The sequence below is a fragment of the Pan troglodytes genome, chromosome 17 (assembly GCF_028858775.2).
Source record: "Pan troglodytes isolate AG18354 chromosome 17, NHGRI_mPanTro3-v2.0_pri, whole genome shotgun sequence".
Lineage (NCBI taxonomy): Eukaryota > Metazoa > Chordata > Mammalia > Primates > Hominidae > Pan > Pan troglodytes.
Window position 1 is genome coordinate 83,413,077 of NC_072415.2, and position 14,852 is coordinate 83,427,928.

At 36.6% G+C, this 14,852-nt stretch overlaps 2 long non-coding RNA genes across 3 annotated transcripts in view; one reads left to right on the forward strand and one right to left on the reverse strand.

The window, feature by feature from the left end:
- Positions 1-927, forward strand: part of LOC107969525 (uncharacterized) — a 48,332-nt gene extending 47,405 nt beyond the window's left edge. The window contains exon 7 of one of the 2 annotated variants that reach the window (XR_010151995.1): positions 344-927. This is a non-coding gene — a long non-coding RNA (uncharacterized LOC107969525). The remainder of the gene's footprint in view (positions 1-343) is intronic. The other variant, XR_010151996.1, reaches the window with a different exon arrangement.
- LOC134808628 (uncharacterized) overlaps positions 1-12,736 on the reverse strand; it is a 100,030-nt gene extending 87,294 nt beyond the window's left edge. Inside the window, exon 1 of the long non-coding RNA XR_010151997.1 lies at positions 12,648-12,736. This is a non-coding gene — a long non-coding RNA (uncharacterized LOC134808628). The remainder of the gene's footprint in view (positions 1-12,647) is intronic.
- Between the last annotated feature and the right edge of the window lie 2,116 nt (positions 12,737-14,852).

The following is a 14,852-nucleotide window of genomic DNA, read 5'->3' on the forward strand; positions in this document are numbered from 1 at the left end:
TTAAAAAGGAATTATTGATGATGAAAAGGATTTGTCATATATAATCAGTAGTCAGTAGATGTTTCAAATGAATTAAAATATACTAGGAGGAGTTGGGAACTTTTTAGAAGTGACTTTCAAAATTTCATTTGGGAATTTTTTAAAAATAGCATTTTATGATACCACCATTAAGGAAAGGAAAGGTAGGTCAAGCCAGAGGAAGAGAGGGAGACTTCTTAAAATTTTAAATTCCATCAATAGACATCTGACTTAATATTACTGATATGATCTGACAGAATTACTAACCATATATTTTAATATGCTAGGTGTCTTAGAGTATGGGTCTTTTCTCACTTGCTTTCAGGTCTTATACAGGCCAAAGAGGAAGTTGGCTAAGCCAATAGGGTCTTCAGCTCCACTTTGCTAGGATAAACCCATGCACTTTTGGTAAGCAACTTGTATGCTTATTTAGAACTCAGGAATCCCAAAAATAGAGTGTGCGTGTTGCTTTAATTCTGATAAAGAAGTAATCTGGGAAGAAGAAAGCAAGCACGAATTGTACCTACTGTCCTGTAGCTCATATTCTTAAGAGAAAACAAAATACCATTAAATCATGAAGGGTCCCTGTCCCCCAACAACACAGATCCATAGGCACACAAATACACGTATGCCTTACTCACCGACCTGCAGTGTGCAAAAAGAAGGTTATATACAAAGAGCAACCTAAAGTCTACTTTCAAAGTCAGCCACTTTTTATTCAAATAAATTAGACCAAAATCTCATGTTTTAATGTATCTAGAAGTCATCTGGAAGTATCCAGGCTTTCAGGCTTTATCTCCATAAGCTTTTCCTTATCTAACTGAGATGCGCCATAGGAATCTGCACTTTCTGTCAGTCAACAGAGATAATCAGATCATCATGGTGAATGCTGTTCGATAATGGTATTTTAATAAACAAAAAATTAAAGTTGTTAAAAACCCTTTCAATATGATCACCTCTGACTTTTCATGTTGTTTCTTGCCAAGCATGTGTTATCATACATGGAGGTATGTTTCTGGATTGGAGCCTGGGGGTTGATTGAAGTGATTGTTCGGTGGGAAATGATTTCACAACCTATGTGCCAGGCATTCAGGGGAAATGGGCTAGCCTTGACACTCGTGTGAGAACCAGGAGAGAAGCACACACTGCGGATTGTTCTGGTGATGAGTAGAATATATCTCACTCCTCTTCACAAGTTTGTTTGGGCTGAGTGGCTTAAACTCCCACGGAGTTCCTCTACATTGGCCATTGATAAACATGCAGTAATTTAGGAGGTAATTTCAAGACATTGAGTCATAGTTTTAAGTAAGACATTTCTGTTCTTCAGCTAACACTAGAGAATAGCATGCTTATGTGGATTTATTTAACGAAAAGTGCACTGCTTGTACTCCAAGCAAAAGCAGTTCTGAGCCAATGTTTCCTATATCAAGCATATGTGATGTCTTGTGAGATGAGAACTTTGTGTCCAACTGGGATGTTTTAAATTATCCCAAAGTGTCTAAGTTTATTTCTATGTAATATTTCAGTTAATATATATATACACACACATACATATATGTATATATAACAGGTAATCTCATGATATATATATATATGTATATATTTCATAGTATGGATAGGTTAAAGTTTACTTAAAATTTTTTTTTTTTTGAGATGGAATCTCATTCTGTCACCCAGGCTGGAGTGCAGTGGCACGCTCTCGGTTCACTGCAACCTCTGCCTCCCGAGTCCAAGCAATTCTCCTGCCTCAGCCTTCTGAGTAGCTGGGATTACAGGTGTGTGCCACCACGCCCGGCTATTTTTTGTATTTTTAGTAGAGACGGGGTTGCACCATATTGGCCAGGCTGGTCTCGAACTCCTGACCTCGTGATCCGCCCGCCTCCGCCTCCCAAAGTGCTGGGATTACAGGCGTGAGCCACCACGCCCAGCCTGAAAATTTTCTAAACAAAATAATACAAGCCTTTATGAAGAAGCTTACATAATTTTGAATATCCTCCTTAAAGAAAAAAGTAGATGTAAGTACAAACACAAAATCAAGTTTAAAGTTAAATGTTTTTAGAATTAGAAAAAGCACAAATTTAAAAATGGTAAAATTGGATTAAGAATCTCATAATTTTTTTAATCTAAAAACTATCTGCCATGCTTTTTTTTCTATATTTTTCCAAAACTTCTTAAATTTTTGGCTTTTTATTCTTTTACTGCCTCTGCAAATGACAAGCATTTATAACGTTATTTTCTCTCAATAGGAAAGAATACCATTAATTTGCCTTTTGTTAATGATGCTTGGAAGGTATAAAATCTATCTTTTCATGCAGCTATACTGTTTTCAGTACTATGTTATAGAAAATTCAAATAAGTTCTAATTTTCATAATTTCTATAAAAATGTTTCTGTAATTGTGTATGTTACATCACAAGTGAATTTCAGAGAAAAGATAACTTCCGTTATGACTAGGCTAATGAAAATTGAATGCTTCTCTTCCATTTACCCATCTCACATAAAGAACAAATTTCCACAGTCTAGCTTCTGTCTCCACACATTTCAGACCTCTTTTCACATCACCCACATATTTCTGATGTCAAATTTATTGCATTTATGTCCTTTAATTTAACACCTGGCCTTGTACCTTCATGTTTTGATGCTGTAGGTAAGTCAATACGCTGAGTAGTAATAGCACGGCTGAAATTGATCCCTAGATGTGCTATAATCCAAAGGAGAAAAGTGACAGTAAAATTCATATATTCCACTAAATCCTGAATCCAAATATATCACTAATTGAGCTGCCTCCATTAGCCAGAATTTGAAAAATATACTTGTCTACTATAGAAATTACTGTTGGTAGCATGAGTTTTCCAGAAGTAAGTCAGATGGAAAAAAGACAGTGTTGGGAAATATTGTTTCTAAAGTACTGGTCACAAACACTTCTTTAGCAAATTTTACAGAAGCATACGATTTGAAAAAATGCCTAGGGCCTTTTGCAAGACCAAGGGATAGGTCCATACAAGTGAGGAGCCATTAAGCATAGGGTCATTAGTTCCACAGTAAATTTTCCTGTGCATGCAAAAAAACAAATGGGATTATTTCAGGAAGAGTAACTCATAAAGATTCTGACATAGAAAGGGGATGCTAAGTTCCAAAGCTAACTTCTGCCTCTTTAAAGGAAGAAAACAAAATGTAAACACAACTTAAATTTCAAAACATCTAGTTATTTCTGATCTAAGATGGCGGGTAGGAGCCAGGACTAGCTTGCAGCTCCCACTCAGACAGAGCAGCATGTGGAGACTCACGTTGTAAACTTTTGCTCCAAGAACTACCACAGAAACGTATCAGTAAACTTGAGAGAATCCAGACCCTTCGAAGGAACCGGATCACCACTGTAGGCTCCCTGAGACACCAAAAATCTGTGAATCTGCTTGTTTTCTCAGCGTGCAGGCTGGGGATCTGGGGCAACTTCTATGCCCTGGTCATTTGCTGCCTGGAAATAGATTCAGTGCTGTTGAAGGGGCACAGTGGGTGTGAGACCAGCCTTTACAACTGCAGGCTGCATGGCAGCAGAGTGAGGTCTGTGGCTGCCGGCTTTCCTCAACATCGCTGGTGACCTGCATGACATAGCAGAGGCAGCCATAATCCCCCTGGGAATATAACTCCATTGGCCTGGGAACCAGACTTCCATCCCACACAACAGCCACAGCAACCTCTGCCCAAGAAGAGTCTGAGCTCAGACACACCTATCCCTGCCCCTACCTAGTGGCCTTTCTCTACCCACCCTGGTCGCTGAAGATAAAGGGTATATGAGAGTTCTATGGCCCTGCCTACTGCCTGAGAAACCTGAATACTTAACCAAGCAACCCTAGGGCAAGCCGGCATCCTCCCTATAGTACTGCTGCTGACATACTCTTGAAAGTGCCACCTCCTTGCTGGAGGCCAACCAACACAAACCAATGCACTAAACAAAAATACAACAAAGGACCCTCACAGAGTCCACTTCACTCACCTGCTACCTCCACCAGAGCAGGTGCTAGTATGCATGGCTGAAAAACCTGAAGATGGATCACATCACAGGACTCTTTGCAGACATTCCCCTGGAGTACCAGCCTGGAGCCTGGTAGCTCTGCTGGGTGGCTAGACCCAGAAGAGCAAAAACAATCACTGCATTTCAGCTCTCAGGAAGTCTCATCCCTAGGGAGAGGGAGAGACCACCACATTGAGGGAGCACCCTGTGAAACAAAAGAGTCTAAACAGCAGCTCTGGAGTCCCAGATCTTCCCTCTGACATAGTATGCCCAAATTTGAATGAACCCCCCCAAAAATTCTGGTAATATGAAAAAACAAGGTTTTTTTAACACTCCCACCCAAAGATTATACCAGCTCACCAGCAATGCATCCAATCCAAGACAAAAATCTCTGAATTGGCAGAAAAATGGTTTGTAAGTTCAATTATTAAGCTAATCAAGGAGACACCAGAGAAAGGGGGAGTCCAACTTAAAGAAATAAAAAGCATGATACAGGATATGAAAGGGAAAATCTTCAGCGAAATACATAGTATAAATAAAAAACAATCATGACTCTTGGAGATCAAAGACACACTTAGAGAAATGCTAAATGCACTGGGAAGTCTTAGTAATAAAATCAGACAAGCAGAATAAAGAACTTCAGAACTTGAAGACAAGGCTTTCAAATAACCCAATCCATCAAAAACAAGAAAAAAGAATTTAAAAAATTAATGAAGCCTCCAAGAAATTTTGGGCTATGTTAAGCATCCAAACCCAAGAATAATTGGTGTTCTTAAGGAAGAAAATAAATCTAAAAGTTTAGCAAACATATTTGAGGTAATAATTGACAAAAATTTACCCGGCCTTCTTTGAGATCTAGACATGTAAATACAAGAAGCTCAAAGAACACCTGGGAAATTAATTGCAGAAAGATCATTGCCTAGGCACATAGTCATCAGGTTATCTAAAGTCAAGACATTGGAAAGAATCTTAAGAGCTGTGAGGCAAAAGCATCAGGTAACCTGCAAAAGAAAATCTATCAGAGTGACAGCAGATTTCTCAGCAGATATCCCACAAGCTAGAAGGGATTGGGGTCCTATCTTTAGTCTCATTAAATAAAACAATTATCAGCCAAGAATTTTGTATCCAGCAAAACTAAGCTTCAAAAATGAAAGAAAGGTACAGTCTTTTCTAGGCAACTGCTGAGAGAATTCACCACTACCAAGCCAGCACTACAAGAACTGCTAAAAGGAGCTCTAAGTCTTGAAACCATTCCTCAAAGTACACCAAAACAGAACCTCTTTAAGCATAAATCTCAGAGGACCTGTGTAATAATAACACAAAGAAAAATGGTATTTGGGCAGCAAATAGCACAATGAATAGAATAGTACCTCACCTCTCAATACTAATGTTGAATATAAATGGCCTAAATGCTCCTTTTAAAAGATACAGAATGGCAGAATGGATAAGAATTCACCAACCAAGTATCTGATGTTTTCAAAGACTCACCTAACACATAAGGACTCACATAAACTAAAAGTAAAGGGGTGGAAAAAGATATTCTGTGAAAATAGACACCAAAAGTGAGCAGGAGTAGTTATTCTTACATCAGCCAAAACAAACTTTAAAACAATAGTTAAAAAAGACAAAGAGGGTCATTTTGTAATAATAATAAAAGGACTAGTCCAACAGGAAAATATCACATTCCTAAATATATATGCACCCAACACTAGGCTCCCAAACTTGTAAAACAGTTTCTACTTGATATGGTTTGGCTGTGTCCTCAGCCAAATCTTATCCTGAGTTGTAACTCCCATAATTCCCATGTGTTGTGGGAGGGACTTGGTGGGGATAACTGAATCATGGCAGCAGTTTCCTCCATACTGTTCTCGTGGTAGTGCATCAGTCTCACGAGATCTGACAGCTTTATAAGGGGAAACCCCTTTCGCTTGGTCCTCATTCTGTCTTTGCCTGCCACCATGTAAGATGTCCCTTACCCTTCAGCCATGATTGTGAGACCCCCTAGCCATGTGGAACTGTGAGTCCATTAAACCTCTTTTCCCTATAAATGACCCAGTCTCAGCTATGTCTTTATTAGCAGCATGAAAACAGACTAATATAGTAAATTGGTACTGGTACAGTAGGGCACCACTGTAAAGATACCCGGAAATGTGGCAGCAACTTTGGAACTGGGTAACAGCCAGAGGCTGCGACAGTTTAGAGGCGTCAGAAGAAGATAGGAAAATGTGGAAGGTTTGGAACTTCCTAGAGACTTGTTGAATGGTTTTGACCGAAATGCTGATTATGATATGAACAATGAAATCCAGGATGAAGTGGTCTCAGATGGAGATGAGGAACTTGTTGGGAATTGGGGTAAAGGTGATTCTTGCTATGTTTTAGCAAAGAGAATGACGGCATTTTGCCCCTGACCTAGAGATTTGTGGGACTTTGAACTTGAGGAATATGGTTTAGGATATCTGGTGGAAAACATTTCTAAGCAGCAAAGCATTCAACAGGTGACTTGGGTGCTGTTAAAAAAATTCAGTTTTAAAGGAGAAACAGCATAAAAGTTCAAAAAATTTGTAGCTTAATGATGCCACAGAAAAGAAAAATCCATTTTTTGAGGAGAAATTCAAGCCTGCTGCAGAAATTTGCATAAGTAACAAAAAGCCAAATGTTAATCACCAAGACAATGGGGAAAATGTCTCCACGGTATGTTAGAGACATTTGCAGCAGACCTGCCCGTCACAGTCCCACAGGCCTAGCAGGAAAAAATGTTTTGGTGTGCCAGACTCAGGGCCCCCTGTTGTGTGCAACCTAGGGACTTGGTGCCCTTCGTCCCAGATGCTCTAGCTATGGCTAACAGGAGCCAAGGTATAGCTAGGGCCGTGGCTTCAGATAATGCCAAGTCTGAAGCCTGGGCAGATTCCACACAGTACTGATCCTGCAGGTGCACAGAAGTCAAAAATTCAGGTTTGCAAACCTCCACCTAGATTTCAGAAGATGTATGGAAACACCTGGATTTCCAGCCAAAAGTTTGCAGCAGGGGCAGGGCCCTCATGAAGAACCTCTCCGGGGGCAGTACAGAAGGGAAATGTGGGGTTGGAGCCCCTACACAGAGTCCCTACTGGGACACTGGCTACTGGAGCTGTGAGAAGAGGGCCACCATCCTTCAGAGACTACAATATTAGATCCACCAACAGCTTGCACCCTGCACCTGGAAAAGCCACAGACACTCAATGCCAGTCCGTGAAAGCAGCTGGGAAGGAGGCTGTACCCTGCAAAGCCACAGGGGCGAAGCTGCCCAAGACCATGAGAATCCACCTCTTGCATCAGTGTGATCCGGATGTGAGACATGGCATCAAAGGAGATCATTTTGGAGCTTTAAGATTTGACTGCCCCACTGGTTTTCAGACTTACAAGGAGCTTGTAGTCTCTCTGATTTGGCCAATTTCTCCCATTTGGAATGACTGCATTTACCAAATGCCTGTACCCCCATTCTATCTAGGAAGTAACTAACTTGCTTCTTATTTTACAGGCTCATAGGTGTAAGAGACTTGCTTTGTCTCAGATGAGACTTTGGACTGGACTTTTGAGTTAATGCTGAAATGAGTTAAGAATTTGGGGAACTGTTCAGAAGTCATGATTGGTTTGAAATGTAAGGATGTGAGATTTGGGAGGGGCCAGGGGCAAATGATATGGTTCGGCTATGTCCCCACTGAAGTCACATCTTGAATTGTAGGTCCCATATTTCCCACATGTGAGAGGGACCCAGTGGGCGATAATTGAATAATGGAGGCAGTTTTCCCCATACTGTTTTCATGGTACTGAATAAGACTCATGACATCTGATGGTTCTATAATGGAAAACCCCTTTCACTTGGTCCTCAGTCTCTCTTTGCCTGCTGCCATGTAAGATGTCCCTTGGTCTTCTGCCATGATTGTGAAACCTCTCAAGCCACGTGGAACTGTGATTCCATTAAACCTTTTTTTCTTTATAAATTACCCAGCCTTGGGTATGTCTTATTAGCAGGATGAAAACATACTAATACACTACTAGCCCTAAGTGAGATAGACAGTAACACAGTAACAGTGGGGGATTTCAATACTCCACCGACAGCACTAGACAGGTCATCAAGACAGAAAGTCAACAAAGAAACAATGGACTTAAACTATATCCTACAGAAATGGACTTAACAAATATTTACAGAATATTCTACCCCACAACTGCAGAATATAGATTTTTTTTTCATCAGCACATGAAACATTCTCCAAGACTGACCATGTGCTAGGCTACAAAACAAGTTTCAGTAAATTTAAGAAAATTGAAATTATATCAAGTAATCTCTCAGCTCACAGTGGAATAAAATTGGAAATCAACTCCAAAAGGAACCCTCAGAACCACACAAATACATGGAAATTGAATAACCTGCCCCTAAATGATCACTGGGTCAACAATGATATCAAGATGGAAATTAAGACATTCTTTGGGCTGGGCACAGTGGCTCATGCCTATAATCCCAGCACTTTGGGAGACCGAGGTGGGCGGATCACCTGAGGTCAGGAGTTTGAGACCAGCCTGGCCAACATGGCGAAACCCAGTCTCCACTAAAAATACAAAAAAATTAGCCAGGCATGGTGGCAGGTGCCTGTAATCCCAGCTACTCAGGAGGCTGAGGCAGAAGAATCACTAGAACCTGGGAGGCAGAGATTGCAGTGAGCTGAGATCAGGCCGCTGTACTCCAGCCTGGGTGACAGAATAAGATTCTGTCTCAAAAAAAAAAAAAAAAAAAAAAAAAAATTCCTTGAACTGAATGATAATAGTGACACAACCTATGAAAACCTCTGGGATATGGCAAAACTAGTGCTAAGAGGAAAGTCCATAGCATTAAATGCCTACATCTAAAAGTCTGAAAGAGCACAAACAAACAATCTAGGGTCATACCTCCTGGAACTGGAGAAACAAGAACAATGCAAACCCAAACCCAGGAGAAGAAAAGAAATAACAAAGCTTTAAACAAACAAAAAATCCATATATAAATGAAACAAAAAGCTAGTTCTTTGAAAAGATAAATAAAATTAATAGACCATTAGTGATATTAACCGAGAAGAGAGGAAATCCAAACACGCTCAATTAGAATTGAAACAGGAGATATTACTACTGATACCACATAAATACAAACGATTATTCAATGCTACTATGAACACCTTTACACTCATGAACTAGAAAGCCTAGAGGGGATAGATAAATTCCTGGGAATATACAACCCTCCAAGATTAAAGCAGGAAGATATAGAAACTCTGAACAGACTAATAACAAGCAGCAAAATTGAAATGATAATTTAAAAAGTGCCAACCAAAAAAGTCCAGGATCAGACAAATTCACAGCTGAATTCTATCAGACATTCGAAGAAGACTTGGTAACAATGCTATTGACACTATTCCACTAGAGAATGAGGGATTCCTCCCTAAATCACTCTATGAAGCCAGTATTACCCTAATACCAAAAACTGGGAAGAACATAAGAAAAAAAAAGTACAAACAATATCCCTGAAGAAAATAGATGCAAAAATCCTCAACAAAATACTAGCTAACTGTATTAGTCTGTTTTCACGCTGCTAGTAAAGAAATACCCAAGACTGGGTAATTTATAAATAAAAAGAGGTTTAATGAGCTAACAGTTCCCCAATGGCTGGGGAGACCTCACATTCATGTTGGAAGGTAAAAGGCATGTCTTACATGGCAGCAGGCTAGAGAGAAAAATGAGAGCCCAGTGAAATAAAAAATAAAATAAATAAAAATAAAAAATAAAGAAAAAAGCCTATTAAATAATATTAAGAAAAAGAAAAATCTAGCATTCAATATGATGTTTTATGTATGTTTACATCAATTAAAAATTAACTAAATAAAAAAGTATGAAAATGTTAAATTTGAATAAAAAACATGTAGAATCAAATAAAAAGTTTCTAGATATGAATAATAATAATAAGAAAACTTTATTGACTGCTTAGAGGAATTAATATCTTTCAATATGAATAGATTTAGAAATAAGAGGAATTATTGAAGTTACAACCAAAAAAATACTAATCATAAATAAAATCAATGATTCACAAAAAACAAAAAAATACTGAGAATAACAAATAAAAAACTATTTAAAAGAACCAGACGAAAAGTCTGGAACAGAATGTATATGCAATTGAACATAAAAACTAATATTTTAAAATTTCTAGAAAAGGGAGGATAATTTATTGTGACTTTTAATTAAGCAAAGATTTGTTAAACAAGACACATATTTTACATTTCTAAATAATATTAAATGAACCTCAAAATTAAAAACATCTGACTTTCAGTAGACATTGTTAAGACAATGAAAATACAAGCTCATAAATTGGAAATAAACATTTGCAATACACACATGACAAAAAATTATACATTCAGAATCAATATATAAAAAATACATACTATGCTATTATGTATATACACGTGTATATACACTATAAATGTATACATTATATAATAAATTACATACTAAATTTAAAAACTAAGACAAACTACCAAATAAAGAATTGGCAAAATACCTGACTAGAAGTTAAAATACATAAATGGTCACAAGCATGTGACAAGATCATAATGAATCAGGGAAATGCAAATTAAAACTGAAATGAGATATAAACACATACACAGAATAGCAAAAAGTGTTGTCATGTGTATTAGTCCATTCTCACGCTCCTAATAAAGACATACCTGAGACTGGGTAATTTATAAAGAAAAAAGGTTTAATTGACTCACTTTTCAGCAAGGTAGGGTAGGCCCCAGGAAACTTACAATTATGGCAGAAGGGGAAACAAACATGTCCTTCTTCACAGGGCAGCAGGAAGGAGAAGAATGAGAGCCGAGCAAAGGGGGAAGCCCCTTATAAAACCATCAGATCTCATGAGAACTTACTCACTATAATGAGAATAGTATGCGGGAAATAGCCCCCATGATTTAACTGCCTCTCACACGTTCCCTCCCATGACACATGGGGATGATGGGAACTACAATTCAAGATGAGATTGGGTGGGGACACAGCCAGACCATATCAGCAAGGATGTGGAGTAGCTGAAATTCTCATTCATAGTTGTTGGGAGTGTAAAATGGTATAAACACTTTGGAGAAACTTTGGCCAATATTATAACATATGAACTAGCAATTCAACTCATAGGCAATTGAGAAAAATGAAAACGTACTTGCACAAGAAGATTTGTAGATGCATGTTTCATAGCAGTTTTAATTGTGATAGTCAAACAAGAGTCTTGAAACAATGTAAATGTTCATCACCAGGTGAATGGATAAACTAATAGTAGTGTATCCATACACTGGAACACTAGTTAACAATAAAAAAGAAAGATATTACAAGAAAAAAACAAACAACCCCATCAAAAAGTGGGCAAAGGAGATGAACAGACACTTCTCAAAAGAAGACATTTATGCAGCCAAAAGACACATGAAAAAATGCTCACCATCACTGGCCATCAGAGAAATGCAAATCAAAACCACAATGAGATACCATCTCACACCAGTTAGAACAGTGATCATTAAAAAGTCAGGAAACAACAGGTGCTGGAGAGGATGTGGAGAAATAGGAACACTTTTACACTGTTGGTGGGAGTGTAAACTAGTTCAACCACTGTGGAAGTCAGTGTGGCGATTCCTCAGGGATCTAGAACTAGAAATACCATTTGACCCAGCAATCCCATTACTGGGTATATACCCAAAGGATTTAAAATCATGCTGCTATAAAGACACATGCACATGTATGTTTATTGTGGCACTATTCACAATAGCAAAGACTTGGAACCAAACCAAATGTCCAACAATGATAGACTGGATTAAGAAAATGTGGCACATATACACCATGGAATACTATGCAGCCATAAAATTGATGAGTTCATGTCCTTTGTAGGGACATGGATGAAGCTGGAAACCGTCATTCTCAGCAAACTATTGCAAGGACAAAAAACCAAACACCACATGTTCTCACTCATAGGTGGGAATTGAACAATGAGAACACTTGGACACAGGAAGGGGAACATAACACACCAGGGCCTGTTGTGGGGTGGGGGGAGGGGGGAGGGATAGCATTAGGAGATATACCTAATGTAAATGACAAGTTACTGAGTGGAGCACACCAACATGGCACATGTATACATATGTAACTAACCTGCACGTTGTGCACATGTACCCTAGAACTTAAAGTACAATAAAAAAAGAAAGATATTCAAACATTCAGCAAAATGAATGAATCTCAGAAACATGCTAAGCAAAACACCCAAATACTAAAGAAAACACAATCTATGATTCCATTTATATGACATTTCAGAACAGCCAAACTGATCTACAGTAAAAGAAAGCAACTTCGTGGTTCTCCAGGACTTGGAATTAGGGTGAAAGATTGAATGCAAAAGGCCCTGAGAGTTTTTGTAAGTTGATGGAAATATTCTACACCTTAATTGGGGGGTTACATGGTGTGTATATTTGTGAAATTATACATTTAAAATGGGTACATTTTCTTGAACATAAATTATATTATAAAAATGTTTATTTCAAAGTATAAGAGAAAAATAAAAGGGGATATTTTAAAGTAAATTATATACTCACTTTTACGTTTGGAACTATCATTATTACAAATAAATAATTCTTGGCATTATGAACATCAGACGTCTTAAATGGAGCCCGGTATTTTTCCTACAAAAAAAGTAAATGCTGCAGCTGAGTTAGAAGAATTCAAAGATGCACAGTTGCTACTCAAAAGATAAGCATATATTTTCAAAACCTGTAAACATATAAGGAAATAAAGCAACAACTGTTTAGAATATTTCTAGAATAATCATTTATCTAGAAGTGTTTGCATTATTGAGGCAGTAAGCTAGGTAGACTAATATCAAACGTTAGTTATTTTTATAAATGACAATCCTAAAATGGAATCTTCTCATGCCCTATTTCCTATCAATTTATTTCCATTATAATAAAATATTATCCTACTGATTTTTTGTTTTAAGATTTTTTTTTGGCTTCACAATTTTATATTGTCCCCAAAATTAAAAATACATATATTTCCATTGTTACATTTAGTTTTCTAAAATCTGTTATGTTAAAAAATCATTTATTTTTAGTTCATTTCAGATATAGATAATACTTCATATATGTTATCTTCCATATGAAACATCACTCCAATGTGAAACAAAAGAAATATTACACCCCATCCTCTCTGTAAATCAGTTGAAAACATACTAAGTATAGATAAAATTTACATTAACTTTTAGTTAAAATCATTTTAATAATGGATTTTTTTAATATTTTAAAATACCTATTAAAGATTATTTACAAGTTATATTTAAATAACTTCAAATAAACATGAGAATAAAAAGCTGAAATTATAATAACTTCCTTTTGGATAATTACTAATTAATATCTTTGCAAAGCCAAAAACTTAGCCTTAAGGAGTAATAAATGTAAAAAATAATAATAAAAGTAAATAATGGGAATCAAAGTTTGCTCTGAGAATAATTGTGTATGAAACAAAATCATTTCTTGGTGAAGTGTCACATTTATTTTATATAAACTAATATGAGTTCATCCTTTCATTTATAAATTAAATCATCATAAAATATCTATCACTTTTGATAACCTATTACATTTTCAAAATATTCATCCAAATGAGTAATTATTCATATTATTCCTACATTCAACTGAAGAAATTGAAGACAGCCAATTTATTGGACTAGCCCCAGGATATATCAGTTGTCAACAGCGAAACTAAAATTTGATATGATTTCTGGTTGCCTCTTTCACCAAGCCAGACAAAGAACTGTAAATTTGAAAAGATTATCTGATAATATTCAGTATATTTTATTTTCTTTGGTTCTTTAACATTATACTACCTATCAAAAGAATTATTTGAGATATTTTATTTGTTCATTACAAATCTTTAAACTGATTTTAATGTGGTATACTTAAAAATATTTTTTACAGAAATTTCCTAATATTAACTAAAAAAAATGAAGAGTTTGTTTACCACTCCCTGAGATTAACTGCTGTCTATAATTATATAATCCTTATTTGTATTCAGGAAATTTCTAAGTTTCTCCTAAATTTTATGAAAAGAATATAGAGCAATGTATTAAAAATGATATGGAGACTGTGAAAGAAGTGCCATATAAATATGAAAATTAAGTTTACAATCTACCTCCTTCTTTTATAATTACTGCATTGAATCATGACAGAATTCCTAAAGCCCTTTAAATCTTGAAACATATTTTTCTAAATAAATATTTTTATAGTTTACTTCTATGATTACATTCACTTTGAGAATCCATAAAATTTATTCCATAAATTTAGCTAAACCTTAAAATTGACTTGAATTCTGTAGCTATATATGTTACTATATTTGCTTATATATGTGCATGTATATGTGCATGTATGTATATATAAATTAAATCTGCAGAACATTCCTGTGAGGCAGTTATTACTATTTTTCCCAATTCGGCATATTTATACTCACTGCCATTACCTGGGAGTTTTTGTATTTTAGTTTCTATCATTAAATAAACCCCTTCAATTTGTTATCAATCTAGATCAGATCAAGTTGCCACTGTCTCCTAAGATATGCTAATTTTGAAGGTTTTTGACCCTGTCACACTCCCTGTCAGTGGCCAACCAAGAACAAGGTTAGTTGGGACAAAACTGGCTTAATCTTGGCCCCTTCTTCATAATGTCTCAGCATGCTTTGCTGGAAAATTCAAATGTGTTAAGCCAAGTTTACAATAAGTTGTTAGCTTTATCAAATTGTTGTCAAAGTGCAAG